The sequence below is a fragment of the Vigna umbellata genome, chromosome 4, assembly GCF_029865625.1.
Source record: "Vigna umbellata cultivar VRB3 chromosome 4, Vumbellata_1.0, whole genome shotgun sequence".
Classification (NCBI taxonomy): Eukaryota; Viridiplantae; Streptophyta; class Magnoliopsida; order Fabales; family Fabaceae; genus Vigna; species Vigna umbellata.
Window position 1 is genome coordinate 46,030,871 of NC_142168.1, and position 8,750 is coordinate 46,039,620.

The window sequence follows — 8,750 nt, forward strand, 5'->3', positions numbered from 1 at the left end:
GACAACCACTCAATATCAGACAATTCACACACATCATTAATTGAATCACTATCACTTGCCCTTGAAGTGTCACCTGATAAACTACTATGTTCTCAATTGATTTTTGATTTTGGGTCTCTTGTTCCAGTAGTGTTTTGGTTTGCTGCATTGAGGTTTCATTTTGCGTTTTTGGGTGCGTTTTAAGGGTTGATTCTAGTGCGTTTTAAGGGTTTCGTTTTGCGTTTTTCTGGTGCGTTTTAATTTCGTTGTTGCGTGTTCATTGTGTTCTATTCATGTTTCCATTTTGTTCGCTGCATTGAAGTCATGTTAATGAAAGCTTAATTGTGTTGGGTTGGTTGTTGATGAATCTGCAATGTATCGATGAGATGTTGTGTTGTCATTGTGATTAAGCCAATTTTTCCTAGCATTGTGTAATCTGTTTGTTCTTGCAGTTTGGTGTACGCGTAGTCTCCTAATCTGTATTGAATCTTCGCTTAGGAGATGAGAATCGCAGATGCTTAATCTACAGTAGGGCAAGCTGATTAAGCGTATGCATTATGAAAGTTGTGTTTAGTCTTTGCTTAGTAGGCTAATCAGTGTTGGATTAGGGTGAATTTGAGAGATTAATTATTGGTAATCAAGGATTGGATTCATTGCAGTGGAGTCAATAATCAAACCTACCCTCTTTCTGTGTTGAATTCGTGTTTTAATTCAGCTAAATTCAAGTCACAAAATTGTCCACATAACCCCACCCCCCATTGGGTGTTTGATCTAATTTTTGAACCACATTTGGTCCTTGAGAGACGACCTAGGGGTCTATCTCCTAGTATACTGCACTTTTTACAAATATAACAAAGTCAGCATAAGCATATGACATGTATAACACAGTACACACATGTGTTATTATTAATTATGTGTTGTCATCATCAAAAACACCGTTATCACTAAGATTATGGGTTCAACTAAACCAGTTCTCCCCCTATCAATAATCTCAACAACTTTCTTCACTCACAAACTAACAATCACTATCATTGTTAATATCTACATCGTCTAATGAACATTCACTTTCAGCTTCCTCATCTACATCCTCTAGCTCAAAATCCTCTACACCCCCATCTACATCCTATACCTCAAAATCATCTACATCCTGAATATCACCATCACCTTTACCAACTACATCCTCCACCACTTTTGCAACATCACTTTCATCCACCTATTATGCTCCATCAACATCACCACCACCTTCCTCCTCCTCTTTTGCACCATCACACTTCTCCATCTCTCTTGGAACTTCACCATGACCATCACCTTCCACCTAGAAACCCTCCTCCACCACTTTTTCACCATCAACCTCTACCTCTTCACCTTCACCATTTACTTCCAACTCAACCCACTCAATCATTTCTATTGTCTCAGGTTTTAAGGTATAATGAACCACAAATATATGAAATACACTGTTGAACGTGGCTATGTTAAGCATATGCATTACACCACGATCATTAGTCAACAGTTCTAACCTATCTTCCAACACTGACTCACCTTCTAAAGAGTATCAAAGCCCCTTCACTTCAATATGTTCCAAGTCTTTTACTGAACATAAGATCCCAAAATAACTTCATGTATCTGGGTCACCAAACCATTGTGTTGTTTCCCCATCAAATTTTAATTTCCCATTTTCGTCACTTACAAAGTGTCTACTATGGTGGACCACCACTTAAAAACATTCCTCATCATTTTATAGTATATATATACCTCTCCGTGTCATTGCACCTGTAAACTCAACCCACAAAATATTAAACATATTATACTCCCTACCACTCAAAGATGTAAATGGGGGACTGATAATGCTAATTTTCACCATTATCTAAGCATCAATTTAGTAGCAAAATCAACTCTTTTCTAGCTTGTAACTTGCTTAATCCTCTCTGTTATCTTAGTTTTATGAATAATTGTGTTTTGGGCTACATTGATATAAATTCATCACTAATCCCCTTATTTTGTAGCTAAAAATGTGCTTGGAAGAATCTCCAACAATGTATAGAGCTGAACCAACCACAAGAAGCAAGCAAATCTACAAAAAAAGAAAAAAAAGATGGAGTGTAGAAAAATCAGGCTAAGGGCCCCTGGTTTAGGGGGGCTGAGCGCCACCTGCACAAACTGCCAGAAGCTAATCTCTGGTGTGCTCGCGCTGAGCGCCCCTTAGCAGAGGGCGTTGAGCGCCATTTTGTTGTCAGAATTTCTCCCTTGGCGCCCCTCCAGGGGCGCTGAGCCCCATTTGCTTCGAAAATCTCGCTCCCGGGCGCCTTTCCAAGGGCGCTGAGTGCGACCTTCGCTGATGTGTCAATTTGAGTCTATTTAAACCTAAAACGCGAAGGGGTTTGGGTCTTTGGTGGTTTGGAGGCGCGATTTAATTGTTTGGAGCTCTTGGAGGCCGCGTGGAGCATGTGGGAACATCTCCTTCTCCCTCCTTGGGTCTCTTTCTTCTTCCATCTTGTGTAATTGTTGAATGATTTGAATATATATATATATATATATATATATATATATATATATATATGTCTTTTCTATCAATTGCTAGTATTCTTGTTTCCAATCTTAAAGCTTGAGTGTAATGGGGACGTTCATGACTTGATTTTGGGCTCATGGGTTATAGGGACGTTCATGACTTGATTTTGGGGCTCATGGGTTATGGGGACGTAAGATGGAACCCAGAACTGAAACAAGAGTCATTGTGGTTCATTGATTCTAGGGATGGAAGATGATTCACATGTTGTCTTAGATCATAGTTCTTAATGCAGATTTTGCTTGTTAATTAATCAAGGGATTGATAGTTAATAGGCAAAAGTTAGGCTCTTTCACCTAAGGAATTAGGGCTAGAGTAATTTTGTGGATTGACTTTAGTAATTTGATGGAAAGGAGATGAAATTGTGTATGCACAAGAGTAAATTGGTGAAACCTAACCTTAACAATGCCATTTCATATCATTTCTAATCTATTCCATTCTTAAGTGTCTTCAAACACCAAAGTCCAAACTTGTATTAGTTGAAATTTTATCTTCTTTGCACTTGTTTTAAAATTAATGTGATGATTTGGAGTCTATATGAGTTGTTAATAGTGCAATTAACTAGTATTACACGAGTCTCTTGGGAAACGATACTCGGTCTTACCATTTTATATTACTTGAACGATTTGGTACACTTGCCAATGAGTTAACAGGGACAAACTAACATCCCCACCATCGAAATACCCAAATAGGGGATCACAACGCATAATGCATTGCAAATAATTACTCATATCCTGACAATACAATGTAAAACCCATTTCCCATAGCCAAAACCAAACAACAACACACAACCAACCATTGAAGGAAACTCATCTCAGCTACTGTGAACCTACGTTTCCTATCTGTTTCAAAATCCCCAGCTGATTGTCTTCATCTTCTGTCTTATTGATCTTCAAATCTCTTTCACATTGTGCTCATCTTCTATTGCAAATTCGTCTTTCGAAATCACTAAATCCCTTTTCGGTATCCCTCTTTTGAAATCCTAAATCTACAGTTTCAAAATCCCTAATTTGCACTGCACTAAATCCCTAACTTTTTTTCCTAACCACGTTCATAATTAAACAATGTCACGTCAAAAATTAAACCCCAATTCCATGTCATAATTTAAACCTTAATTCCACATAATAAAATCATATACATTAGCATGTCTATTGTGTACCACATCAACAAGTCTTGACGTAGTTTCTTACCACTTAAAGGAAAGGGCTTATTTGTAACACATTTTCAAAATTGAGGATCCAATTGAGACAACTTAAAATGAGATGACCGAATTGAATTCTTGTACAAATATGAGGATCATCCAAGTATTTTAACCTAAATTATACCATCCAGAAAAATCCATAATTTAGAGTTATCTATCCTAATTTCATGAAAGTTACCATATCATACATTCGGTAAATCTATGTTTAATTTTTGTTAAATTGTGCAATTAAGTAACATATTAATACATAAAAACACTATCTCATTTAAAATATAAATTTTATTTAGGCAAAGTTACTCATACAAATAATAATATTTGTATAAATTATCTCACGTTATTACTAGAATTTACTATAATGTTGTTTAACTTAAACTAACTTTTATGTATATATAAATTAGAAAATAAAGCAAATAAAAAAAATCCTATAATCTGAAATGCAATATTTAAGGATATGGAAAAGTGAGGTAAAAAGGGATAGAGATAGTTTTAATAAAGTGAAATTTGATTTTTTAATATTTTAAAGTTTAATTATAAATAGTTTTTTAATAAATGAGTTTAATTTTATAAAAACATTTTATTTATTTAAAACTACTCTTAAAATATTTTCTACCTACTCTCTATCTTTATAACTCTGCCATTCATCTTTATGACGATCAGGAACTACCAATGGAGTTACAATAGAAAACTATACATATTTATGTGATCAGAATTGAAAACAGGGTAAACTCACGTTTGCTTTACTTTTAGAGACATTTTAGCATTTTGGGGTATAGTTGGCTAGAAGGACCATTAATGAGTCACCATTTTTCACTATACACTTAGCTTCCAGCACCATATTTTGTTAGTGAATTGTGCTTAATTATCAATTATTCTTGCATTTTCATTATTTGGGCTCAATTTCAAGACTAATTCTTATTTTATTTAATTTGAATTATTTGAGCTTAATTATTTCAATCATTTTGTGTAGGACAATCACGGTTGAAAGGTTGAGAAAGGCTCTGCTGAAGATGACCAAACGGTCTGCTAAAGCCTTGACCAAACTTTTCATTTTAGTAACTTTTGACATTTATTCAGTTTCTTTAAATCTAAAGTTTGGTTTGTTTGCGATGATATTGGACTGTGTTAATTTCTCTCGTAACGATATCAAGGACCTATGATTTCCGTTTATTTTTAGCATGCATCATTTCTGCATTTTCGCATAACTTGTTTTCATCTAATCCAAGTTAATAAAAACAGTATAAAGTTTAAGAAAAAACAACGGCGAAACTTCCACGACATCCTTATAAGCCTCGAGCAAACTCCAAAGCTATGAAGGATTGGGAAGAGGAACGTGAAACTGTAAAGGCCGATATTAGTCAGCTAAAGGATCAAGTCGGTCAAATTTTAGAAGCGTTGGTTGAAAGGTTGAGAAAGGATCTGCTGAAGATGACCGAAAGGTCTACTAAAGCCTTGACCGAACGATCTTCTAAAGGAATGAATACCGAACGGTCCTGGAAGCTTTGACCGAACGGCCAGTTGTAAGCCTGCACTGGATGGCCGAGCATGGAACGGTCTGTGGAGCATTGACCGAACGGTCAACTGAAGACATGACCGAACGATATGTTGAGAACCTACAATGAATGGCCGAGCACGGGAATGGTTTGGTAGTAACCGAACGGTGAGCTAGAGCCTGAACTGAATGGACGAGCACCATAGAACGAACGGTCTCAGCAATTGCTCTTGAGCGAACGGTCTTGTAAAGACTGCACTGCACACCATCTCCTGAGCCTATAGACCATTGTTGACCGAACGGTGGGAGCCTTTAATGACCGAACGGTAGGATGAGATGACCAGAGAACTCAGCAGCAGCAATATTGGAAGCACATTTTGGGAATTCAAGAGGGTGGCCACGTTAGTGTTAGAATGTGAATTATTGGGTCAACCTTAGGACCTTGGGGCCCAAAATGAAAATATCACTTCCTAGCCCGAGCAATAAAAGTCTTCATCTCACCTACTAGCCATTTACAATAACTAATAAAACGAGTGACTTCTTCAGGTGGGTTGTAGAAATATGTCATCACTTCAGCGTCAGATACCATCCCGGGAACATCTTTGATAGCTTCATTAGCAAGAGCAGCTAGTTGAGCGAAACTTCCCCTCCAATGCCTCACGACTTGTTCTTGATCCTTAATATGGTTCTCCATCTGTTTCATCATGGCTTGATTCCTTTCTTCTATTTTCATCCATTCCACCTGTTTGGCAATGTAGTTCTCCATCTGCTTCACCAAAGCCTGTTGCTTTTCTTCTGCTTTTTCACGTTCTTGGTCTAGCTCTTCCTCAAATGACATTGCCATCCTTTTCATTTGTTGCTCTATTTCTTTAATTTGAATTTGGGCTTCCCTCAATCTTCTTAGGGCCTCTTGTCGATCTCTTCTGGTCTCTTCATAAAGGTATTTCCAATGTTCTTCGGCTTCCAATGTTGTATTCCTTTCTCTTACCCTCATGGTTAGCTCAACGTTGGCGGCTACGAGATCCTGCTTTATTCGAAGAGTATAACCTTTTTTTATGTTTTGTTTCATGAGAGCCTCTTCATGTGCCCGCGTCATTTCTTTCCTTTCCAATGTTAAATCTACCACATTATTGCAAGCATTTTGTAGCTCTTCTATCAACTTAATATTCTGATCTTTCATTTCTTCTATTTTTATCTTCAATTGTTTTACCCTATCAGACTCTGGATTTAGAAACTGCCTTTCATCTACTAGTCGACCTGTGATTGACCTCTTGATCTATCATTCCTGCCCTTTCATCTGCTTCAAACCGCACGACGTTTCCCCAAGCTCTTCTGACCTCTCTTAGTTTTTCAGTAAAGCATCCATCTTCATAATAAATGAAAAGTGGAGTGAGATAATCGGATGACGGTGCCCCTCTCATGGGATGCCCAAACTGTCTTTGAACCAAAGTAGGATTGTAATTGATACAATACCGAGCTCCAATGAGTGGAACGTTGGGGAAATCGCCATAATAATGGATGAAACACCTATCCCTAAGCAAGGAAGGACGCCACTTTATCTTCCCTCCATTTAGTCCTGCGAAGAAATGAGTCCATTCGTCCGCTTTTATGCTTTTATCAACTGTCCCCTTGAACACACGAGAAGCCAACCACAAATATAATGCCGGTAAACAACATAGAATCCTTTGTCCCTTCCTTTCATGGCAGAAACTCAATGTTCCATAAACATCAGCGAGGACTGCAGCGACAGGATTCTCCAATCTTGTCCTATTTGCCACAAAAATATCTATTGCACCATAATCCACAAAATTCTCAACCTTAGGAAATAACATGACGCCGTATAAGGTAAGGGCTAATACGTCCATGAAGGTCTCTCTCTCTTCGTTGCTAGCCAAATGATGTAAGTATTGCTCCAAATATTCTTGAGTGAGTCCTTGCACTTAGTTTCTGGTTACCAACCTGTCTCTCAACTCTTTAGGGTGTAACTTCATGATAGTAGCGATGGTGGTAATAGAGGTATGATGCTCTAAGTGTTGGTATGGAGTTGTTCCTTCTTGCGGTAAGCCTAGGATATGCTCGAACTCTTCTATAGTTGGTGCCAATTGGAAGTCTGGAAATGTAAAACATATAAGTGGAGAATCATAATATTGATACAGGACTCTAATAGCAGGTAATTGTACATTCACTTCCATCAAACTGAGCAAATTTCCATATCTCTTCCTGAACGCTTCCCTCTTCATGGTCTTCATTTGCTTTCCTAATTTTATCAACCCCGTCAAACTCATGCCAGAGACTCTAATGTGTGTTCTTCTTCTTAACATGGTAGAATTAGTTTGTTGCATAGTTTGAGTTCCATGTTAAATCCCAACCTTTACGATATCAAACAACCATGTAATTTCCGCCAATATTGGTAAAAAAAAAAGTTGTTAATGCATGTGATGCATGAAGATGCATGTGCCAAATAATAATTGAAAAGCAACATGCCCTTTATCCTTTAAGGTAGGTCCGACGTCTTAAGGTCTAAGCATTGTATATGCAATCTCACAGGGAAGGCTTCCTAAACCTAAAATTAAGGCCACCAAAGCTATGGTCCTTTTCACAACATTTTCCACAACAGTTGAGATGCAACTAGGTGTGAAATTACATGTGAAGAGAACAGACACTGGCTGGGATTCTCACGATAGCCAAACTGGAAGTAGTCCAGACGTGACACCGCTACGCAACCCTTCTAATTTTATGTTGCACTCAGACCCGGGTATAGGGTCCCACTCATGATATGCACAATAATAATAATAATAATAATAATAATAATAATAATAATAATAATAATAATAATAATCATAGAAAAGAATATAAATAAATTACAAAAATAAATAAAGACAAACATATATAAATAAAGGGAAAAAAATAAAATAAAATAAAGAAAAGCCACATCAATTTTGAACATTTAAGTAAGAAGGCCTGATTCTCTAATGTCTCCAGTGGAGTCGCCATCTGTCGCAACCAGGATCACGACGGGACAGCGAGCCGAAAAACAAATGGGTTTGAGAAAAAGGTTTTGGGATTCGCCACCATAATTTATTATGGAAAAACTATGGAAAACCATAAAATAAGACATGGTCTACGAAAAGAGATTTTCAGGTTCGGGAATTGGTTACGCGTAATGAAGGTATTAGCACCCTATCGCGCCTGCCCAAAGGCAATACCTTTAATTAAATGTATAAAGTTGACGTGGTTTTTCACAATGTTTAAATTACCCTAAAAAAAATAAAAAAAAAGCTATTAAGAAACAAAAAAATATTTTTTGTTTTATGAACCTGACAAGAATTGACCTTGGTCCTACGTACATCCATTTATAATGGACAATCAGGGATCACGTAGTTCTTTATCCAGAAAAAGGTTTGTGAGTTTGTTTAAAAATTATTATTGATTGATTTAGATTTTTGAAAAGTGAATCCGAAAAAACGATTTGGTTTAACAAGATTGACATCCTTTTTTGGTTTTGAAGATTTTGTATT